The following is a 24581-nucleotide window of genomic DNA, read 5'->3' on the forward strand; positions in this document are numbered from 1 at the left end:
TGCTTCTCAGCTCCAGGGCTGCCAAGCACCTCGCTGGAGCCTTTCTCTTGTGGAAGATGAGACAGGCCTCCACAGCAGGAAGCCACCCCCGCTCCCTCTCCAGGTCACGGGCCATCTTTTTGAGGACATGTGTGACTGGAGTCCCGCATACATTGCCAAGTCCCCTCTCTATTCCCGAGTGGAAACTCCCTTCCTGGGGGGTTCCTGCAAGGCTGAATTACACATTCCACCTGCAGTTCAGGCCGTATTTGAAGTTTCAGCTGAAGCTTTTGACTCTGACTTTCATGCTGTGAATCTGCAGGCTGCAAAGATGCCTGCCCAGTGTGGAGATGTTTCGTCTGACCTGCAAGCTTTTTGTTCATTTGGTTTTCCTCACACATGTGTAGAATGTTTTAAAAATATGCCTTGTTTTTCTCCTTAAAGCTTTTTTAAATTTCTGATTAATAACCTCTATTTCTTGGAGGAGTTTTAGGTTTATAGGAAAACAGCTTTCTGAGGAGAGTTTCCACCTACCTCCCACCCTGACCCGTGCCCCTCTTATTAGCTTCTGGCATCAATGAGGGCCATCTGTTATGATGGGTGAACCAACACTGGTGCACCATTATCATCATCACAGGCACTGCTATTACAGTCATAGTTCGCATCAGGGCTCACTAAGCTATGGGTTCTTGTCAAATGCACACTGTCATGTATCCACCACTGCAGCATCAAACACAGCAGTTTCACTGCCCTAAACACCTTCTGTGCCCTGTCTGTCTTTCCTCTTCCTTTTACCCAACTCTTGGCACCTACTGATATTTTTTTTTTACTCTCTCTATAGATTTGCCTTTCCAGAATGTCATGTAGTTGGAATCATACAGCCTGTAGCCTTTTCAAATTGGCTTCCTTCACTTAGCTGTGTGTTCAGGATTCCTCCATGTCTTTTCATGGCTTGATAGCTCCTTTCCTTTCAAAGCTGAATAAACTCCAGAGTCTGGGTGCACCACAGTTTGCTTACCGTTTCACCTATGGAAAGGCATCTTGTTTGTTGCTAAGTTTTGGACTCATGAATAAAACTGTTCTAAACGTCCTTGTGCAGGTTTTGGTATGGACCTAAGTTTTCAGCTCCTTTGGGTAAATACCAAAGGGCACAGTTGCTACACGGTACAGTAAGTCTATGCTTAGGTATGTAATAAAGTGCCAAACGTCTTCCATAGTGGCTGTAACATTTTCAATTCCCAATGAATGAGAATTCCACATTTTTGTTAGCATCTTAGATCTGAGCCAATGGAATAGGTGTGTAGTGGTGTCTCAGCGTTTAAATTTGAAGTCCCCCAATAAAGTAACATGTGGAACATACTTCCATGTGCTTGTCTGCTGTCTGCATATCTTCTTTGGGGAGGTATTTGTCTACATTCTCATTGTATAGTTTGTCTTCTAATTGTTCAGTTTTAAGAGTTCTTTGTATATTTTGAAAAACTGTTTTGCAAAGATTTTCTCCCAGTCTGCTCACATCTTTGCTGTGTCTTTCACAGAGCAGAAGTTCTTAATTTTAATGAAGTCTGACATCAAACGTTTTTTGATGGATTGTGCTTTTGGTGCTGTAGAGACTCATTGCCAAACCCAAGGTCACCTGGATTTTCTCCTACATTATCTTCTAGAAGTTTTATTATTTTGCATTTTAGGTCTATGATCCATTTTGTGTCATTTTTCTTGTGAAAGATGCAGTATCTGCCTGTATGTTCATTTTTTTTTTTTTTTTTTTGCATGTGGGTATTCAGTCATCCCAGCATCATTTATTGAAAACGCCGCTTTTCCTCCATCATACTGCCTTTGCTCCTTTGCCAGGCATCAGTTGACTACGTTTGTTCAGGTCCTGTTCTGGGCTCTCGACTCTGTTCCACTGATCTGTCTATTCTTTTGCCAGTGCCATGCTGTATTGACATGCCACAGCATCAGTGAGTTTCTCTAACTACTGACCAGTAGTCTAGATGGTCTCCATTTTCTGAGTCACCTTTTCTGCCCAATTTCAAGCTGTCACCATCTGTGTAACCTCTAAAAAAGAGCTGAGTGCATCTTCAACATGGTTTCACGCAAAAGTTTCTTTAGTTCCTGCCTCTTTCTTTCTATTCCCAGACCTCTTGAGGAGGAGTTTCAGGTTTTCCAGAAGATAAGCACTTTCATGCAAACTACCCATTATTTCCCTCTGAAGTTTTGCATTTTCTAGAGCTGCTTCTGACATGTTTTTTGGCGTGAGTCACTTGGGATTGGCAGGGTACTGACGTATCTTTGAGTGGCTGAGTCTGTCCTTCAAAGGCAGCCACCCTCACCCCTAGAGATAACAGACTGGGGCTTGCTTTTCTGTTCTCTGTTGGGAAGGCCAACTGTTTCCTCAGGGGAAGGGGTGCCCTGTTCTGACTTTACTTAGTGCTGCTAAGAGGGTATGTGCAGCTTCAGAGAGCAGGTGTACTTGGCGGGGAGGGGAGGTCAGGGCTTTCACAGGCTGAGATCAGTGTGCTCTGACCCCTGATTCAGGTTTTGCTAATAACCAATAACCTCAAGGTCTTCTTCCCCTGCTTCTGCTTCTTGATTCTGGGAGGAAGGGGGCAGAGTTCAAAGGATCTCACCATCAGAGTTAAACTTGACGTCCTGATTTTCAGTCATAAGAACCATCACTATGAACAGCATTCCAACACCCCATGCACTTCTGTGGAGCCCATGTGTCCCTGTTCAACCCAAGTCCTCGGGGAGGGCAGCTCTTCCCGGGTCCGCCTTGAGCACACAGCTCCTACGATGGCCTGGGCCCCCTCCCAGTCCACGAAGGTCTTCAGATGTGTGTCTCTGCAGTGTTCTTTCAGCTGGATTTGTCAGGCTTTTGTTTCCTAAACAACACTACCTTCTTCTGATATTTCCTGAGCAGACCCGGGTCTAGAGGCCCCATCTCTTACCTGGCATCTGCCACAAATGACCTGGTCCAGTAGGATTAGGGAGCTGTCAGCAGCAGCCAAACTTGGTCCTGTTTAGTGCCCGAGTTGGAGTCATGGATCCACTCGTGGGGAGGCTCTGACTGGGCTTGGTGGTGAGGAGAGAGGGTGGCCAAATACCTGATGAAGTGGTCACGTTCTGTTTCTCTTTCATTTATTTAAAACAGAAATTGCAATTGGAAAGTTTGTAAGCCATATCAGAGAGTAAAGAACCCAGCTCTGCTGGGCTGGGGCTAAAGGGAGAGCAGGGGAGGGGATTCGTCACCCAGAATGAGGACCTGGGTCAGCAAGTGACAGAGTCAGGGAGGGGGCAGGCGGTTCCCAAACAGAAGCCCTGGTTCAGGTGGAGGTTTGGTCCCTGCAGCTCCAGGACTGCCTCTGGGTCACTCATCACACACCTGCCCTAATGCTACTCTGTGCACACCCTGAGCTGGGCAGGAAGGAAGAGGACCAAGAGACACATGTTGTGTCCCTCAAGTCTTGGTCCTGAGGGAAGGGGGTCCAGTGTTGAGACTGAAGCTAAGGTAGGATAAAGCCAGGCCACACCCAAGTCTTGACAAGAACACAAATCTGAATGACAATTTACTCTCCTAGTCTCTCTCAGTCTTTTCAGTGTTTTGTAAATTAGATTCTCCCTTCCTTGTGTTATTTGCCTCTTTAAAATGTTATTTGATTTGCATTCCTATTCTTATTAGATGTTATTGTTCTATTATTTTCTCTGGGATGCTTTCCTTTCTGTTCCCTCACAAGAGACATGAGGCGCTGAGCCCTGGTGCACCGCTGGTAGGAAGGCTGGCCACCTCGGAACCAGTGTGACGGTCCCTCCAAAAATTAAAAGTGGGCTTGCCCTGTGCACCAGCAATGCCACTTGTGAGGATATATCCATCCGAGAGAACTGAAGTCACGGACCATGTTCACCGCAGCATTCCTCAGAAAGGCCCAGAGGAGGAAGAGCCTGAGAGCCCACTGGCGGATGAAGGAGGAGAAGATGTGCTGTATCCACACCATGGAACAACAGCTGGCCTTCAGACAGAAGGACGTCCTGTCACACATGGAAGCATAGCTGCGTGCGGAGGACATGCTCAGTGAAACAATCCAGGCACAGAGGTGCAGATTTCTTCCTGACCAAGTCCCTGGAGCAGTCAGCTTCCCAGAGACAGGGAGTGGGTGGTGGGTACCTGGGGCAGGAGGTGGGAACGGGGTGGGGGTGTTTCATGGGGACAGTCCTTCTGTTTGCAAGAAGAGTGAGTTCCACAGCAGTGTGAAGAGACTTAATACCAATAAACTCTTCAGGTAAGGTGTTAAATTTTAGGTTATGTTTTCTCACCACAATATTTTAAAAAAGTCAAAATGTACATGGGAGGCAGCCATAGCCAAAGGTGTTGGGAAGTGACTGGTGCCCATGCAAGCTGGTATATCCACTGCAGGGGGCGGAGGCATATCGCCGGACGTGAGAAAACATACAGGCTGCCAGCTGTTTCACCCACACTGCAGCCAGCACCCCTCCATCCCCTCTTTACCCATCAAACCATCCAACCAGGAGAGCAGCTCCCACCTGCCAGTCTCCAGTACTGTGTGAAGACATAAACCCAGAGGTAAAAGGATTCAGTCCTCCACGGCGTATGCGCTCATTACAATTCCTTCTGAGACTCAGGACATGGATCCTTTCTCTGGAAATGGCTTCCATCCAGAGCTGCAGACCTGCTCGGAGACAAGATTTAGTTCATGCTCATTCTGAGATAACTATCTCGGAGAACTGGCTGTAAACTCTCCCAACGTCTTGCTGCCATGTAATAAAGAACTGCCGACTCCTCGTGTCTCTGCTTTCCCAGTGCAGTGCCCTCTACAGGAGTGACATGGCTACTTCACTCAGTGCCCTCCCCAGAGTGACAGCAGGACAGCCCTGCTCCGTTCAGGGTTTTAATGACTGAAGCGCCGCCCCTCACAGGGGTGTTGTGAAGATCCCTGTCTATCAGATCATATCTGTCATGTGACTCGAATCCCTTTGAGGACAAGTATATAAATGCATTACTATGATGGTAGCAACACCAAAGACACCAACTAGTAAGTAAAAAATGAAAATGAGATGAAGAAAGCCATTTTCTCTCTAAAGCTTAAGTAAAACAAAGAAGTAAGAATTCCTACATCAGACAAACTATTGTATCTAAATCTTTCATATGCTGAAAGTAATGCAATTACTCCTTCAAACACAGGGTTGAAAGGATAACATCTGAAGAGTATATCTGCTTTCTTTGAGTATGTGTCATGGGAGAAAAACATATTCTAAAATAATTGACAACTGTATATGCAGACGAGAAATAGCTTCCCAGATACCAAAACCACACTTGTGGTTGTGAAAGGGGAGAGGGAAAGAGGGAGGGGGAATGGGATTAATGGATGCAAACTACCTGTACAAAGTAGATCAGCAACAGGATTTATTGTCAAGCACAGGGAACTAGACCCAGTACCTTGTAATAACCTCTAATGGGGTATCATCCGCAAAAATACCTAATCACTATGTCGTACACCTGAAATTAACACAATATTGTACATGAATGAGACTTCACTAATAACATAAAATAATTGGCAACTTTGGGGGAGATCAGAAAGTCATTAAGCACCATGTTCAGAGTATATCATGAAAGTATGAATTTGTATGATAGACATAAAAATATTCCTGTGGCTCTCTGGTACCCATTTCATGTCACAGTCTGTCACCTGACCCTCTACTTGCTGGGATCAGGGTCTCTGCAGTTGGACTTCCCAAGCTGACTCTGGTTCTGCACGCAGTTCCCTGTGTACATAGGCATTCATCCTTTCCTGGTTGATTTCCATAAAGATTTGCTCACGAGTCCTTACAAACCAAAGATTAGTGGGGAAGAGATTTGCGCACAGAAACGACACCTTGAGAAATGCAAGCCAGTGAAAAGGGAAGAGGGGAACTAGCAATACAAAGACCTGGCAGTGAAGATAACAGATCCAGTGAACAGAAGACTTGAAAAGATATATTCCACCACAAAAATGGTAAGAGAAATGCTAGCATGGAGCACAAGGTGACAAAGGGAAGACAGAAGGGGCCAGAAAGACCAGCCATTGAGTAGGGCTGTCCGTGAAGAGGAAGGTCTACGCAGAATCAACCAGTGGACCACAGAGTCCTCCGCAGCATCCTGGGAAGAGAGTGATGCAATGGGGGTGCGGAGGAAACGTGTGGGACCACAGCTGCTCTGGAGGCAACTCAAATCACCATTCTACTTAGGCACCTGGCAACGTCAACTGTCTCTGCACCACCACAGGTGGGGATAGCTCTACTTCCAGAGAATCCCTGACAATGGGATGTGTGTATTTTGGAGCAAACACTCTGCTTCTCATCCAAACCTCAACCCTCTAATTATCTGCAACGTCTTTAAAAATCCCAGAAGCAGGTGCCAGGTTACTATCAATTAGTGATTCCAAATATAACTTCAATTCTCATCCCCTTCCAGTATTCAAAATATTGAAGGACATAAATGCTTATACTTAGAAATATTGAATTTTATCAGTTATTTATTTAATACAATTGCATAAAGACTCTAAAGTTCTGAAATTATTTTCTGCATTTCATCACAATTCCTTTTCAAAAGAGGTGTATTCACCCAGAAATGTGTTCAAATTGCTTTCCTCCCTGATATGCTAATTAAACTAAAATGTTGATGAATTTTCGAGGTAACTCTATAAGGATTTTTAAAAAGATAATCAACCTTCTGTTGATATTCATTGAAGAATTTCAGGAAAGCCTGGACCGTATTTCTTTAATGTCACATAATTAATCTGTCACACAAGCTGCTTGTGTGTTTCCACCTCCACACCCTGTGCAGCCTGGAACATTAGACTGAATAGAGAAAACAGCCTGACATTCAAGGGGATACTTAGACTGGGAACCAAACGTAAGGGCACATGGAATCCACGTTTGTCCTGGGACGCAGGGATTTCCTTGTGGAGTTTTACATGTTACACCTGGTCTCTTCCTAGTTTACGCCTATTTGGTTTATTCATAGTTATAAATCCAAGCCATTGCTTTTCTAGTCTTTGTGGAGAAATCAGAAAGACTGCCAAGAGGCCAACATGCCCGCCAGCCAGGGAGATCTAGAGAGAAGCTAACATTTAGAACCAGTGAGCAATTCTGAAGCAGAGCAGTGATTATTAATTTAATAGTGAATGATCCGTGGCACTGAGGTATTCCATTTGTGCCAGAAGAGATTCTTGGGGAGAGCTGGCATGAATGGAATCTTCTGCCTTCTTCACCACTGGAAGGACAACGACCTAGGCTGGGCTTCCCTGCATGGGGCACTGGGTTGGTACTGTGGTCTTAACGGTTGTTTTCCCTCTGAATTCCTATGTTGTATTCCTGACCTCTGAGGTGATGGTGGAGGTGATGAGGTCATGAGGGTGGAGCCTCATGAATGGCACTGGTGGCCTTATGAAAGAGACTCCAGAGAGTGGGGTCCTACCCCTCCTCCACACGAAGACATGGGGAGAAGATGCCATCTATAAGCCAGGAAAGGGTCCTCATCAGGTGCCCCCATGCTGCTGCCTGGACCTTGGACATCCAGCCTGCAGAACTGTGAGAAATAACTGCCTGTCGTTTACAAGCCCCCCATCAATGGCAGTTTGTTAGAGCAGCCCCACATACTAGGTTGGCAGAATTGCCTTTTTTGATCAGAGTGATGCGGGGGCAGGTTCTCCCCAGGCCTTGGTTTGGAGAGTACAGACACGTCAGGAAGAGACTGCGTGTTTTGGAAGATGCTCTAAACAAAAGGTGACCAGTGAAGGAAGAGCAGCTGGGGCTGGGGACAAGTGCACCACCAGATATAGTGAGGAGGTCCCCGGGGGTCTCCATGGTTAGAGTTGCACCCAATTTAACACACAGGGTTCTGGAGCTGGAAACCCAGGCTGGAAGGCCAGCCTTGTATCTTACTGACTCACTAGGATTAGCTGGTCAGTAGAACTGACCTCCCTGTACCTTGATCTACCTGCTCATAGGATCACTTTTGTGAGAAAGGAACAGGATGTAGATGAAGCACTTAGCACAGACCTGGCGCCAAGGGCTTGTTAGGACTGACCTGGGGAGGGACCACCATGCCTGCCTGGAGCCCTGATCCTGCAGAGTCTCCCCTGGGACAGCAGAAAGAAGGCCATGAATGCAGGGACTAAGCCCTACCTCCATTACTGCTGGATCAAAGGACCAGAGCAATCAATGGAAAAAAGTGAGAGAATAATGAAGTTTGACTGATATTGATTTACTGCTGCCTTTGGTGTGTTGGTCTTGAGGCTGTTTGAGTTGATTTGCAAAAACTAAACAAAAGGTAACATTTCCTGTTCATCCAATGATGGAAACCATTTCTTTAACCCTAATTATCTAGTTTTATTTTCATGTTCATCATTTCTAACTCCCATGTCTATGATATTTTATGATGCATCTTTCAGGGGGTGGTTAGGAAGGCATGTAGGCGTCTCAGTGTCACATCTGCCATAGTGCCTCATTCCAAGGCTTACAAGGATTATTATTTTTTCTTTTTTGACTGTACCCACAGCATGTGGACATTCCCAGGCCAGGGATCGAATCTGAGCATAGACTGGATATACGCCACAGCTATGACAATGCTAGATCCTTAACCTGCTATGCCATAGCAGGAACTCCACTAGGATTATTTTCAGGAATACTTCCCAAATCATTAGGGCCTAAGAATATTTAAAACCAAAACTGTGACTTAATACAAATAATTATAGGCATTTATTGACTTTGAATTTTTGTGGAAAATAATTGATTTCAAGAGATGTCCCAGCTACAAAATACATTAAATCTTTAAAGCCTCTAAACAACCTAAGGAAATACATATTGGTAGCCTTATTTTTACAAATTAGAAGACGGAAGCTGTGAAACTTAAGTGAGTCTGGGAACATAGTGACAATAATGGTAGCATTTCCACGCAGGTTCTGAGACTCCAGATAGAAGGTGTTTCCCTCCGCCAAGTCCAGGGCTTCTTGCATCTTCAGCAGTAGAAATGAAGCACAGGCTTTCATACCTGAGGCCCTTCATGTATTGGGATGGGGAGGAGACTGAGTCTAGGTTATATAAAATCTCTAGGGATAACTGATGGCCGGGCTCCACTGCATCTGGTACAATGTCCAGACAAGGGAGACCACCTCTGCAGTTCCTACTCCCCACCTGGGAGCAGGTATTCCAGGAGGGGGCTCAGAGGTGGGCGTTCTGCCCAGCCCTCCCCACAGCTCCATCACTGAGCTGAGCTCTGATGAAGGTGCACTATGAAAATAAGCCCCGCCTGTTTCTGAAGAGGAAGAGGATGGACCCAGAAGCCACTTAATCTTAGATGAAACAGCAACTAGATGACAGCATTTCACTGAAAGAATTGTCAAATACACTGCATTAGAAAAGTGGGGCCAAGTTAAAGAGCAGGTGGTGAGAGTCATACAGAGACTGGGGTTGAGAATAAATGGTGTGTGTGGGGGGGTTGTTTCAGGTTACTTGTGGCTGAGGCTGGGAGATCTGCGCACTGAACATATCTGGGCCAGGAGTGCACCAATGGAGGGGGTATCCTACCTGCATTCATTTAATCATTAGTTCAACCTGCATGTATTTTTTATCACTGGCAGCACACGGGGTAGCAGGCAGGGGCTATGAACTGGACAGGCTCATGGATTTAGAAGGCGCCATGGTAGTGGCTGGCTATGACAGAGATGACAGGCAGCAGGAAGATCTCACTAGGGAAGAGAAAAAGGTGCTGCCTCAAAAAAGGAGCCACAGACGAGCAGGATGATGGAGGCCAACAGGCCAGCTTCTCCCAGTCTCCTGCCTCCCCTGCCTCTCAGAGGGGGCGGACACTGTGTCACAGGGAGACCACCACGCCTCACCACAGCTGACGAGGAAAGACGGGGACTCTCTTCAGGGACAAGGCGTACACCAGAGGGGCCACCTTATGGCAGTGACCTCAGGGTTGGGGTTATGGGGGACCCAGCTTCACTCTTCATCTCCGTGAAGTGATTATAAGCAGAATGGAGGCTGTGAACTGAATAAACCCAAGGCTCCATGGTTGATTCAAAGTGGGAATCTCTCCCAGGAAGGGATGGAGTTAGACTCCTGGTGACTCAAGATTGCAGCCACTGTGTTAAGAAGAGAGGGGAAAGGTCTTGTCTCCTACTTCAACCTAGTGGTCACTAAAGAACGAGACAGTCCTATCACTGGTGAACATGCAACACAATTCTGGGGGTGGGGGTGGGGGGGGAGGTGAGTGCCTCCAGACCAAGAGCCTGACTTGGCCAGGTGGTCAGAGATGTTCCTGTCCCCTTCCTCGACTCCAAATTGACACATACTGGTCACTGGACTTTACGGAAGCTCCAAAGTGAAGTTCTATTCAACCACTGAGTGGAAATCCATGTGTGAACTGCACCTACGGCAGCCACATGCGTTATTTCACCCACATCAGCAGCATCATCAAGAGCTTGTGATTCTCCCAAGGGACCAAAGGGACTTTGCTTCTTCTGAAGTGGACAGGATGGTACAGCAGTGGTCCAGGACCTCCGGCTGTCAGAATAGCATCTGGGGGTGGGGGTTGGCGCTCATGGACAATGGGCAGAGTTTACTCCTGAGATAAAGGACCTAGTGAGTGGGTGTGATGCCCTGTCTCCTCCCCTACCTCGCCATTTCTCCAGCGAGGCAGGCAGGGGTCTGCAGGCCAGTGCACACTCCCAGAAGGTGCCATTGCTGACTCTTTAGGTTTGCCCCAAGGGTGGGGATCCAGGTGTCCTTTCTATCACCAGGGCAGGGAATTCTTGCAGAACCCTATTTGTATACCCCTGCCTGGTATCTACCCTGATCTCCAGCCCACTGGCTGCCCCTCGAGGCCATGCCCACTGGCCAGGTACTACAGCCCAGTGGCAGCGGATCTTCCTCCTTTGCCTCACTGGTCCAGCTTGATGCCTGCAGTCTGTCCTTCAGACTGGACTCTGGCCCTGTGCACCACCAGCCTAGGTGTCATTAGCAACAACCTCACTTCCTCCTAATAGCAACAGAATATTCCAGACCATCCTTATTTTCCACCTGAAGAAGTGGGACCAGGCACTCATTGGTTCTTCTTAGCAGAGACGAGGGTGAGAGGCCAGACTTTGGGGACAGAGCTCAGGTAAGTGTCTCTTCTGATGACCTCTGGATGCAGCCTCTCATCCAAGTTGTTTCCAGGCACTGTTCTCTTTTGGTTTTGCTTTCTTTTATGTTTTTTAAATATTCTGAGATCATACCAATGTTTGATGTTTCTAATTTAATATTCTCTTCACACATCCCTTTCACACCTGCCTTAATGTAGGATATTATTAATTAACTCCCCCACTTCTGAGCTTCTTTCCAGGAACTTCCATGTCCTTTTACATACATTGGCTATCAATTTCTATGTTTAATTTATGATGTAACCTCCAATTTTAGAAAGAGATTATTTTCTTTTTCCTTCATTTGGATGCTTGGCCAAGCATGCTGTATGGATACTGGTGTTCAGGATCCAGATGACTCTTTGTGAGCACAACTAAGAAGGCACCAGCTCCTTGAAGGTAACACAAAACCACCAGCAGAGACCTCATTATCCTCCAGGATGATGCCATGAGCTTTAAAAGCTCAAGATACACGATACAGCAGATGATGTTGCCATAAATTTAATAAAAGACAAGAAAAAAGGAAGACAATCTGGAAATAGTCTAGAGCTCAAGGTTTTACTGGAAATTCTCCTTTAAATGTGAGTATACATCTTGCAAAAGAAAAAAACATATAGACAGCCAACAGATAGATTAAAAAACTGCTTACGTCACTAATAATCAGGGAAATTTAAAACCACAATGAGACATCACTTCATACCTATTAAAATGACTACTAGTCAGGGGAGGAGGGGAAATACAGCAAGTGCTGGTGAGGATGTGGAGAAAATTAAACACTTAAATATTACTGGTAGAAAAGTAAATTGGTGCAGCTGCTTTGGAAAGGAGTACGGAGGTTCTTCGAAATATTGAAAATGGAACTCCATATGACCCAGCAATTCCATTTCTGGGTATTTAGGCAAAAGAACTGAACTCAGGATCTTGAGGAGATATTAGCCCCATGTCCACTGTAAGATTGTGTATGTTTTGCAGACAGAATCGTTTGGATAAACAAATGAAAGGCTAGGCTGCTTTTTCCCATCAGAGTCTTTACAATTGATTCTGCCAGGCTCTTAGAAGCATTAGTTATCTGGGATCTAATCAGTCTAATTTCAAAATTTGTACTATTTTAAATGCTGAACTTTAATCCCTACAAATAAATGTCTTATTCCAGTTCACTTCTGTTTTTAGGGTGCAGCATCTGGGCCCTGATCTGAATGAGGTAGCATTTACCTCTGACCCCAGTCTTGGATGCCTGTATCCTCTCTCCTGACTTCCCCAAAAGTGAACGTAGCCTTCGCATCTTCCTATCTGGAATGGGCACAGGTTCTCGGGGGCAGAGGCCATGAATGCGGGGCTCCTCCATCCCCTCGGCCCTGGACCTGGCTTCTTCCCTGAGTTGTTGGCCCTGCTGCCTTCAAGCAGACGTCTGCAAACGGTTCCCTCAGCGCCTGTGGCCCCTCTGCCGGGAGAACAGCTTGAACTAACTGGCTTCCAATGATGAGAATTGGGGGTCCTGAATCACACTGGCTTTTCTTTTGGAGGCAAGAATCCATCATATCCATTTCTGTATCCGTGACTGAGAGTCAAGCTTTACAAAGGAGAACTTAATTACGTATTTTTTGAACAGAATAAAGCCTTGCACGTTTAAAAGAATTCAAGAGAAACGTGTAATTAGAGGAAATATAGTCTTCACCTGAGTTTCACTTCATGGTTTTTAAATTAACCCACATTAAATTCTGATAGTTATAAAGTAGATAAAAGACGAAAATTGATTTTTAAGAAAATTCTTGTAAAATACTCTCGAGTGAATTGTGCATCAATAACAAGATTAAGTCACTTATTAGGCTTCATGAAATGCTTAATGTTGACTCATAAAGTAGAAAATAAAATTTTAATGTAAAAATTAAAAAAAAAACCTAGAAAAAAAAGAACATTTGGGATTTTGTAGAAGTGCCCTAAGGCGCCATGGACTACATCTTCAGGGGTTGAGAGCTGGGATGCAGTCAGATAAAGAGGAAGATCTACTTGTGACCACACAAAGTGGATGTTGGGGTTGAGGAGTAACCCCAGGAGAAGAGAGTGGACATGGGACACCACAGCACAATTTGACAGAATGAAACTGAGAGCCAAGTTTAAATTGAGGATGCTAGCATCAGCACAGTGTAACTTTGGCTGAAGCATAAATGGAGCATTTATGGAGAGGACGTGTGTCTGCAATGACCTCACAGCAACATTTCCCAGGTGGTGGCTTTGTGTGACAAGTGATTACCATGGTCCTCCGGGTTCAGGGCAGCCATTCTCATTTTGAGGGCATCGCAGTGTTATCAGACCTAGAAGCCGTCTTGAGCCTGAAACTAGCTTCCGATGATACTTTGTGAATTGGCCATTGTAAAGTGAGACTCAAAGGTGGTCCAAGCTCAGGCTGGCAGCAGGCAACTCTCAGGACTACCTGCTGGATGAAGAGGAAACTGGGAAATGGGCACAGGTTTTCCTTTCCATCTGCCCTGAGCTCTGTGTTCTTCCCCACATTACAGAATTGACAGGAGACGGGGAGGCGCTCCTGCCAAATGTATTTATGGAACAATGCGTGTTTATGATTTGCATCTACTAAGCAGGTGAGCACGGATAAAACTCTGTGAAGGTGAAGGTTTTCAATTACTTCCCAGTGGACACAAATGTAAGTAGTAGTCTTTCAGTTTTGTCGTTTCAAATAATTCACGGGCAATGAACTGCATGACAACGCCAGGGGTTATATGAAAAGATGGAGCTGGAACTTAGATTCCAGATCCCAGGATGAGTGATTTGGAATGCAGTGATGTCACTACATAGGGATATATGTGAGCTTCAAACTCAAAGGAAAACAAAACAAAACATACCCATAAATGAAAAGAAGCGAGGCCAAGTGGAAAATCACATGGAGGTTTTGTGCCACCCCAAGATCAAAAGGAGCCAAATTTGCAACCTGGCTCCAAAAAGGCTGAAATGAGCCCAGATTTACTATCAGAGATAGCCACATTCCCCAGGATGTGGTGGGCACCAGAATGTGTATGTGACAGTGTGATTTTGGTGTATGACATAGAGGGATGGGTTTTTAATGGCCAATATGTTTTTATGAGTTTATTATCACTGCAAAGTTTGGGTCAGTCAGGTCTGAAGGACCTTGTTGTCAACTCTGCATGCAAAGCAGTACAGAAACATGGCATCTGAGAAATTTCTCACATCTCTCTTTTCCGACAGATGGCCAGTTATGCAATATAGGCAGCTATGCCCCCTGCAAACTATCTACTGATTTTTGGAAGGCAAATCTCTGAATTGTGACTAATGGTGCTAGTGAAAAGGGTGCCTTTAAAAATTTCACAAAGTCATTTTGGTCTTGGATTATAGAGTCATCATTTTGCAGGTAAAACATTGGTGACCTACTAAATTTATGGAGAATTATGGCAGCAGTGGGTCTGGGTGAGTTTAGAAATCTTACTTTAGGGCTTGTAGGGCAGGGGGAGGCCAGCTGGACAAGGCAGCGCAGAAATTTTAGGGGAAAAAGGCCACAAGTGAGCACAATTGCAAACAAGATTCCCATAATGGAAGGGAGGTGTTAATCTGATCTACTTGGGGAGGGATTAACATAAAACTTAACTTTTCTGAATGTTCTGTTTTGTTTTAAGGAAGAACTGAAATAGTTTGAAATATGAATGCTAAGATCCAGGGAAGCTAACATAAACCTTTAAATGCATGAATTATTCAGATCAGAGGGTGAAGACCATATTTAAAATCATCTGTTGGTTTTATATATGGCCATAAATATGATATATATGTGGAATATATTGTATCTCACTCTCTAGATTTATCTCTTTTGTCTTTTATTTCCAGGTGGGATGATGGATGATGCTTACATTATCATTCACCTGATGCCAGATTTTATTATTATTGAAATTCTGCCTATGGATTATTGAAATGGTGCCTAACTCATTTTCTGTGCTGTTGCAATAATAACTTCCCTTCACTGAATTTAGTAACAGAAAAAGCACAACCATCATGGAATTAAAAAGGCAAAGATTTAAATTTTAATATTTACCTTACAGCTCATATTTAGCAAAGTCACAGTTTCTGTCTTGGGATCCAGTTAACAAGAGAGATCTCTCCCCCTATTATTTCAGGGTGAATGTAGTCAACACTATTGGTACGAGTGATCAGGCACACACTTTGAAGGAAGCAAGCTTTTGCTTCTGCTAGGCTGGGGTGCATGAGGCACTAACAGTGAGCCGGCCTGAAGGATCCTTTCATGATAACTGGGTTCCTAATCAAACCCAGTCAAACCCAGCAAGGAAATTAAACCAAAATACCAATATTTGGTTTGAAAACTCAAAACAAATGGCAGTGTTTTGTGATGGGCCCATTTTAGTACAGGAATTAAATGAGACAGGTATCAGTTCACTTGATGCAGGTGCATAATTGGTTTTCAGTTGGTTCCCACCATCTCTTTTAGCAAAAATATGAAACAATATAGAACAAATATAGAAGATGGAATCAGATTATAAAAGACTTTTAAGAAGGCTTGAGTCTTTTGCAGAAAACTACAGTAATGATTCAACAGACAGACTTGCATTCTTTATGGGAACATTTTCATAATCTCATTATCTTTATAAAAAATTTTGCTTGTGATACTTAGACAAGAGTATGTTTTGGAAGCTCTGAGTCTGGGTCACAGATCCCTGTTTTTATCTGAGAGCATCCATCGTGAAAACTATTTTAAAAATTATATTAGCATGTCATTTGTCTTTTTCACTGTGTTGGCAGCTGGTCCAATGACGCCAAGTAAAGCTGGAGTCTCAGGACAAATTAAGACTCTGCACCATGTGAAAAGATGCTCGTCCTTGATGATTATTAGAGAAATTCAGTCAAAACTGCAATGAAGTATTAGCTCACACCAGTCAGAATGCCCATCATCAAAAGGCCTACAAATATCTGTTGATGGACATTTGGGTTGTTTCCATGTCTTGGCTATTATGAATAGTGATGTAATGAAAAGTGCATGTGTCTTTTTTAAGGAAAGTTTTGTCCAGATATATGCCCAAGAGTGGGACTGCTGGGCATATCTATAGTAGTTTTATCTATAGTTTTCTAAGGTACCTCCATACTGTTCTCCATAGTGGTTCTACCAGCTTACCTCCCCACCAACAGAGTTGGATGGTTCCCTTTTCTCCACACTCCTTCTAGCACTTCCAGCATTTGTTATTTGTGGACTTATTAATTAAGGCCATTCTGACTGGTGTGAGGTGGTATCTCATGGTAGTTTTGATTTGCATTTCTCTAATAATCAGTGATGTTGAGCCAAAATATCCATCAACAGATGATTGGATTAGGAAGATGTGGAATATATACACAATGGAATACTACTCAGCCATAAAAAAGAATAAAATAATGCCACTGGCAGCAATATGGATGGAATTAGAGACTCTCATACTGAGTGAAGTAAGTCAGAAAGAGAAAGACAAATACTGTATGATATCACTTATATCTAGAATCTAATATATGGCACAAATGAACCTTTCCACAGAAAGGAAAATCATGGACTTGGAGAATAGATTTGTGGTTGCCAAGGGGGAGGGGGAGGAGGGAGTGGGATGGATTGGGATCTTGGAGTTAATAGAGGTAGACTATTGCCTTTGGAATGGATTAGCAATGAGATCTTGCTGTGTAGCACTAGGGACTATGTCTAGTCACTTATGATGGAGCATGATAATGTGAGAAAAAAGAATATATGCGTATGTGTAACTGGGTTACCATGCTGTATAGTAGAAAATTGGCATAACACTGTAAACAAGAAAATCATTCTATGTAAAAAAAAGCTGCAAAGATACACTGTACAGCATGGCGATATAGTCAATATTTTATAATAACTATAAGTGGAGTATAATCTATGAAATTGTGAATCACTATGTTGTACACTTGAAAATAATATAATATTGTAAATCAACTCTATCTCAATTAAAGAAAAAAGAAAGGTGCCTATAAATTAGGTATCGTGGTTAAGACCTGTGAAAAGTAAATCTCATCATTTCTTACTAAGTGATGCATCATCACAAGAGTAAAATATCTTTCCAGAGGCATCCTGTAGAAAATAATTTTATTTCTCATTATTTTGTAATTTTTTTGCTTAAAAATTGACCTGTGAGAAATAATCTTGAATTTTTGTTTAAACTTTTAGTGTTTTTTAGACTGAGTTCCTTGAAGACTTTTGGAGTTTTGAATCCAAATGAAATTTAGTTCTTATATAACTGGTCATCTTTGACAAGCTTTAATTCATGGGTGATCATTATTCATCGAACTCTGAAAATATAGATGGTTGAAAGAAAATGGCAGCCAGGTTGATGTAATTCAAACAGCATTTGTCACTGTAGTTCCACAGAGTCTAAGTAAATCAGTGTCGTGGTTTTAGGCCAAGCTGCAGCTGGACTACAGCTTATTAATGTTCTCTTCAGCTAGGTCTAACCCACACTTGACCCTGTTCCTTGAACTTCTTTTTGTGAGCATGTTTTTCATTTCTAGAAGTTCAATTTTATTTTTTCTCAAAACTGCTCCTTTTTTTTTTTTTTTTTTTTTTTTTTTTTTTTTTTTTTGCTTTTTGGGGCCAAACCTGTGGCATATGGAAGTTCCCAGGCTAGGGGTCAAATTGGAGTTACAGTTGATGGCCTACACCACAGCCTCAGCTATGCAGGCTCTGAGCCCTGTCTGTAACCTACACCGTGTTTCATGGCAACACCGGATCATTAACCCACTGAGCAAGGCCAGGGATCGAATCTGCCTTCTTATGGATACTAGTTTGGTTCACTACCACTGAGCCACAATGGGAACTCCTTCTTCATGATACTTTAAACTCTCTCTTCTAATTATTTATGTACCTTAAACATGCTCTTTTTATATTCTGTGGCTGGTAACTCAGGAATCTATAAATGCCAGCAGGTGGATTCTGCAGTTTACTCTTGTGCTGACTTTGGTATGTAGTGGCTTTTCCCCTCATTTTAGTAATTTTTTGTGTATGTGTATACTTGTGCTTGTCTCTGTGAATTTATGAACACATGTTCACATGCAAGCTAGGGTTCCTTGAAATTTTTACATGAGAACTCCTCTAGGGATAATTTACACTGAATTCTCTTAGGTGTCAGTGGCCACCACCAGCCTAAGATCATTTAAATTGAACAATTTGGTGGCACAATATGGGAGGACACAGGCAGAAGACGGGTCACCAAACCTCAAGACTTAACTTCACAACTATCGTAATGAGGACAGTGTGGTGTGCATGAAATAAGAGGCACATAGATCAATGGGACACAATCCAGAGATTGGAAATGGAGCCACATAAATATCACCTGGTCTTTGACTTAAGAGCAAGGGGAATATGATGGAGGGAAGGTAATATTTTCTACAAACAGTGCTAGAAAAACTGGACTTCCACATGCAAAAAAATGCTTCCAGACACAGTCCTTCCACCTTCACAAAAACAATGTTGTAAATAAACTTTTTTTTTTTGTCTTTTTTTTTGCTATTTCTTGGGCCGCTCCCGTGGCATATAGATGTTCCCAGGCTAGGGGTTGAATCGGAGCTGTAGCCCCCGGCCTACGCCAGAGCCACAGCAACGCGGGATCCGAGCCGAGTCTGCAAGCTACACCACAGCTCACGGCAACGATGGATCCTTAACCCACTGAGCAAGGCCAGGGACCAAACCCGCAACCTCATGGTTCCTAGTCGGATTCGTTAACCACTGCGCCACGATGGGAACTCCTAAATAAACTATTTTTAAAAGAAAAAAAACAGGCTGCTCAAGTTTCCCATACAAAGCAGATAAATATAACATTCACATCATTTTACGTAGACAAGAGTATGTTCAATATACACAACCTTTTGAGCTCTCACCATGTGCCAGAATCTGCTCTCAACATTTCCTTTAAGGTCTCCTAATTAATTAAATAAACATGAAGCCAATTCATACTAAATTCATATTTAAAGTAATATGATAAAAAGACATAGGTCTGCTAATTTTCTGTTGTTCATTTTTATCAAATGAGAAGCAACTGTTTCTGTCACCGTTTATACAGTCTTCATTATTTAAAAATGGGTCTTGATTTTCTCACTCAAGATCAAGCTATCAGACTCAATTTTAAAAGAGAAAAGCAATCCAGCTGCAGCAGAGTTTCTGTTTTCTCCACGGCCACTGCATAATTGCATCAGGCCCAGAAATAGCTCTGAACTGTGAGATGGGAGACAAATAAATCGATTCCAGTCGTCAGGTAATAAACAGCAAAGGGCTTTCACAGTGCCATCTCAAGTAATTTTTTAAAATGTCACTTGGTGAAAGTTTGAAAATAAGGCTTTAATTACTGTGACAATTCAGGCAAAGGAGACTTAAACTGTCCAGACAGCGCAACAGGCTCTGACGGTAAGGGGTGCAATGACCAGGCGAGTCCTGATCCTGGATTCTGGCCCCGACCCCAGCCAGGATGGGCCTGTTGTGGGAGGACAGTCAGCAGTGAGGCCCCATGGGAGCCCCTCCCCCAGATTTCCACTGACTTCAGGACTTTTAAAAAGGCATTTGCATTCACAGTGGATGACATTTTCTATTTACATTTGGTACCACCAGGAGGTAATTTTCATACCAACACCACTAAATCAGGAGAAAAATCATTAGGTTCCTGGGAGTAGTAAAGTGAACTCAGGGTAAAACAAAAGTGGTGTTGAGAGGATTAAGCTGGCAGAATAGAATGACTGGAGCTCAACTTCTCTCCTAAAAACAACAAAATTCACAACTAAAGAGTGAGAATTCTTCACCCAAATGGACTGGAAACCTTAAAAAAGATACCCTACTCCAGAAGAAAAAGACGAGGACACATCAAGAAGTAGGAGGGGTGATTTGACGATATAAACAACCCCACACCTTTGGGGTGGGAAGCTCCACAGACTGGAAACTAACTGGTTCACAGAGACTCACCTACAGGAGTGAGAGTTCTGAGCCTCACATCAAACCCTCACATGCGGGGACCTGGCACTGGGAGGAAGAGCCCCAGAGCATCTGACATTGAAGGCCAGTGGGGCTTGTGTGCAGGAGCTCCACAGGACTGGGGGAAATGGAGACCCCATTCTTAAAAGGTGCACACAGACTTTCATGTGCACTGGGTCCCAGGGCACAGTGAGATCTCCATAGGAATCTGGGTCAAACCAGACTGCAGTTCTTGGAGGACATCCTGGGAAAACAGGGGTGAATGTGGCTTGTTGTGAGGGAAGGACATTGAAAGCAAAGCTCTTGGGAATATTCGGCAGCCATGCCTGTCTCTGGAGATGGCCGGGTTTTGGGAAAATCTGGCACAACCCATCAGTCAGTGCTGAGAAGCCCCAGGGCAAACAACAATCCGGGTGGGATCACAGCCCCGCCCCTCAGTAAACAGGCTACCTAAAGACCCCTCAGGCACACAGCTGCCTCTAATCCCATCCAGAGACTAAGCCCCACCCACCAGAGGGATTAGAATCAGCTCCACTCACCAGAGGGCAGACATTAGCGCCCCCACCCCCCCATCAGGAAGCCCACAGCAAACACCCATACTGACTTGAGCCACAGAGGGGCAGACATCAGAAGTAAGAGAGGATACAACTCTAGTATCTGTAAGAACATCACCACACCAAAAACCTATAAAAATGAAAAGACAGAGAACTATAACTCAGATGAGGGAGAAAGGAAAAACCCCAGAAAATCAGCTAAGTGATCAGGAGATTCTCAGCCTCCAGGAAAGAGACTTTAGACTGTTGATGCTGAAGATGATACAAGACGCTGGAAATAAACTGGAGGCAAAGATGGATAACGTACAGGAAACACTGACCAAAGAGATACAAGATATAAAACCTAAACAGGAAGAGATGCAAAATACAACAACTGAAATAAAAAATTCACTAGAAGCAGCTAACAGCAGAATACAGGAGGCAGAAGAACGAATAAGCGATGTGGAGGACAGATTAGTGGAAATTTTGGATGCAGAACAGAAAAGAGAAAAAAGATTGAAAACAAATGAAGAGCGTCTCAGAGAAGTCTGGGTCAATCTTAAACGCACCCACATCCTTATTATAGGGGTGCCAGAAGGAGAAGAGAGAGAGAAGGGGACAGAAAAAATATTCCAAGAGATAATAGGCGAAAACTTCCCTCACGTGGGAAAGGAACCACTCATTCAAATCCAGGAAGCACAACGAGTGCCATATAAAAGAAACCCAAGGAGGAATATACCAAGACACATATTAATCAAACTAACCAAAATTAAAGACAAAGAGAAAATCTTGAAAGCAGCTAGGCAAAAGAAACAAGTAACATACAAGGGAACCCCAATAAGGTTATTGGCAGATTTTTCAGCAGAAACTCTGCAGGCCAGAAGGGAGTGGCATGATATACTTAACGTGATGAAAGGAACAAACCTCCAACCAAGATTCCTCTACCCAGCAAGGCTCTCATTCAGATTTGAAGGAGAAATCAAAACCTTCACAGATAAGCAAAAGCTGAGAGAATTCAGCAGCACTAAACCAGCCTTACAACAAATACTTCTCTAGGCAGAAAAGACAAGACAGCAACAGGAAACAAAAATACCACAAACAGCAAGACTCACCAGTAAAGGTATATATACAGCAAAGACACAAAATCATCCATGCACAATTATACCACCAAAATCAGAAATCATGAGAAGAGGTGGGTACAGATGCAAGGACACTGGAGATTAACTTGCAATTAAGAGACCAACAACTTAAAACAATATCATATACATATAGACTCTTATATCAAAACTTCAGAGTAACTGCAAACCAAAAATCTACAATTGATACACAAACAAGGAATCTCTGGAGAAGAAATATATCTCATAGTAAATAAGTGCATAATCCACCATGAAGGGGGTCATTTGACATCATTCTTGGAATGCTGAAGTCTTCTTACATCTGATTCTGATTTCCTCTCCATCAAAGAATTTATGATAATTATAATTAAATAATGCAACTGTACAATTAAATAATACAGTTCTACAATTGTATTATTAATAACCATTTCTCTCCATGGTACAATGTAAGGTCTATAATGTCTTGTTTATCACATCACCTAGAATGGTGTAATGCCTATATTGAAGAATCAATAAGATGTAACAAATTGTGAGGACATATTTATATAGTTACACTGTTTTTTAACCAATTTATGCAATTTCTACTTTACTTATTTTCAGAGGGTGTATTATTTTTGTTATTCTTACCAGTTAAGCTATTCTTTTTATTAATTATGCTATATAAAATATTTAATGGTATATAAGGCTTTCTTCTTTATAAATTTTAGTTGCATAATATAAACAATTTTAATATAATGCTAATTTTTAAAAAGAAATTGAAATGTAATAGATAATACTAAATAGTAAAGATGAAAACCATACAAAATGGGATAAAGTATAAAATAAATTTCCTATTTTTCTCAGCATATTTTCCATTCCACTTCTTCAGAGGGAGTCACTTAATCTGTTTCTTAGATCCATGATATAACATTCTGTGTGAATGTAATTGTGTTTAAATATATGTATTTTATTCTGTAAAAAAATAAAAATAAAAAAATAAACTGGTAAAAAAAATTTTAATGCCAGTAAAAACAGTTGGAAAGATTGAAAAAAAAAACAAGAACAAAAGTGGTGTTAGTATTGACACATAAATATTTTAGGGCATGCTTTCATCCCCAAACACAATGAGAACTTGTGTTTTACAAATGCACACTTGAAACTGATGCCTTACACTGGTATGCCATTGTTAATAAAGAAAAGCCTTCTAGCCATAATGCTAGAAATATTCACAATAGAAAAACATAGATTAATGTTTTGGAGTTCCCATAGTGGCACAGTGGAAATGAATCTGATTAGTAACCATGAGGTTGTGGATTCGATTCCTGGCCTTGCTCAGTGGGTTAAGGATCCAAAGTTACCATGAGCTGTGGTGTAGGTTGCAGATGTGGCTCAGATCCCGCGTTGCTGTGGCTCTGGCGTAGGCCAGCGGCTGTGACTCTGATTCGACCCCTAGCCTGGGAACCTCCATATGCCATGGGTGTGACCTTAAAAATAAAAAAAAAAGAAAAAATAGATTAATATTTTAATGAAACAAGAAAATAGTGATACATTTGAGAACAGGTTATTATCTATGACCATGTTTTATGACTGGTTCCAAGATTTGCAATTGTTAAAACTTGACCAAATATTAAAGGACTACCTTTAATATTTGAATATGACAATTTAAACTCAATTATAATTTTGCAAGATATATTTATATTCTTGAAACACATTTTGAAATATAGTTTGTGCCTAATAAGAAAGGCATGGTAATTTTAAAATTGTTATGTGTATGGCAATATTTAAATTATGAAGGTTAAGAAACGGGAATTAAAAATAGAATTTTGTTCAAATTATGGGAACAAAAAATTGGGAAAACAAGGGAAAAAAGATCATTTTTAATACCCTCGTTTCCCAGGAATGGTTTAATTAGATTCATTATCAGCATTTTCACTGTAAAAGGTTAGCAAAGTATCAGATATTTCAAGTATTTAATATGACACATCGAATAGCTTCATTTCTGAGCTCATGACATAATTTTTTTTAGCATATCTCTGTTTAATAAAATTTATGGAGTTTCAACTCTGTTTCAACCTGTGTTGGTGGGAAAGTTCAAAGATGAATAAGTTGTTCTTGGCCTCAAACACTTTGTAATAGAGTGTGGGAGGCAGCCCAGGACAGTGGGGTGAATAGAACAGTGGGGGCTACAGAAGGGTATCTGGGCTGAGGGAGGTACCTGGGCTGAAGGAGGTACAGGGAAGGTGTCTGGGCTGAGGGAGAAGCAGGGAGGTACCTGGTCTGAGGGAGAAGCAGGGAAGGTGTCTGGACTAAGGGAGGAGCAGGGAGGTGCTGGGTGGACACATCAGCCTGGGAAGGGAAGTAGCAAGTGCACCTCTGGGCATATGTGATAGAATCCTGGGGAAACCAGGCTAATCATCTTGATAGTTTTGTTCACTCAGTGACATAGATTAATATTTATTTAAAGACTTAAAATATCGCTTGTTGTGCTATGTGGTGAGTAAGCCATTCTGTTAAGAGCTTGCTAAGGTCCAGCTTGTTGAGCCAGGGAGAGAAGCTGCTCAGGCTAGCGAGCTGAAGATGACACAGTTTCTCAGCCAAGGGTACCAGACGCACAGTCTAACTTGATCATCACACCTGCCTCCTTGGGATGACGATCTCTGCTTCACAGATGGGGAAAGCGGGATTTAAGGAGATTTACTGTCCATCAGAGTCAACATTTCAACCAGTGTCTCTGACTCCTTTTCACTGGCTCTTCTCTTTGCTAAGTCAATCTATTAATAAAAGTAATTAAGAAATCATAATAGAGTCCTTGATCTGAGCA

General features: G+C 42.7%; 1 long non-coding RNA gene across 4 annotated transcripts in view; it reads right to left on the bottom strand.

The window, feature by feature from the left end:
• LOC110257104 (uncharacterized) overlaps window positions 1–24581 on the bottom strand; it is a 375873-nt gene that overhangs the window by 113419 nt on the left and 237873 nt on the right. For 2 of the 4 annotated variants that reach the window (XR_014829740.1, XR_014829735.1), the window contains one exon: window positions 1726–4664. The exons of the other annotated variants lie outside the window; for them this stretch is intronic. This is a non-coding gene — a long non-coding RNA (uncharacterized LOC110257104). Of the gene's footprint in view, window positions 1–1725; window positions 4665–24581 lie in introns of those variants that run through there. 4 annotated transcript variants of the gene reach the window in all.

The sequence above is a fragment of the Sus scrofa genome, chromosome 15 (assembly GCF_054392235.1).
Source record: "Sus scrofa isolate SSC_HxYL_T2T_F1_AM1 chromosome 15, Sscrofa_HxYL_maternal_Yorkshire_Landrace_v2.0, whole genome shotgun sequence".
NCBI classification, from domain to species: Eukaryota; Metazoa; Chordata; class Mammalia; order Artiodactyla; family Suidae; genus Sus; species Sus scrofa.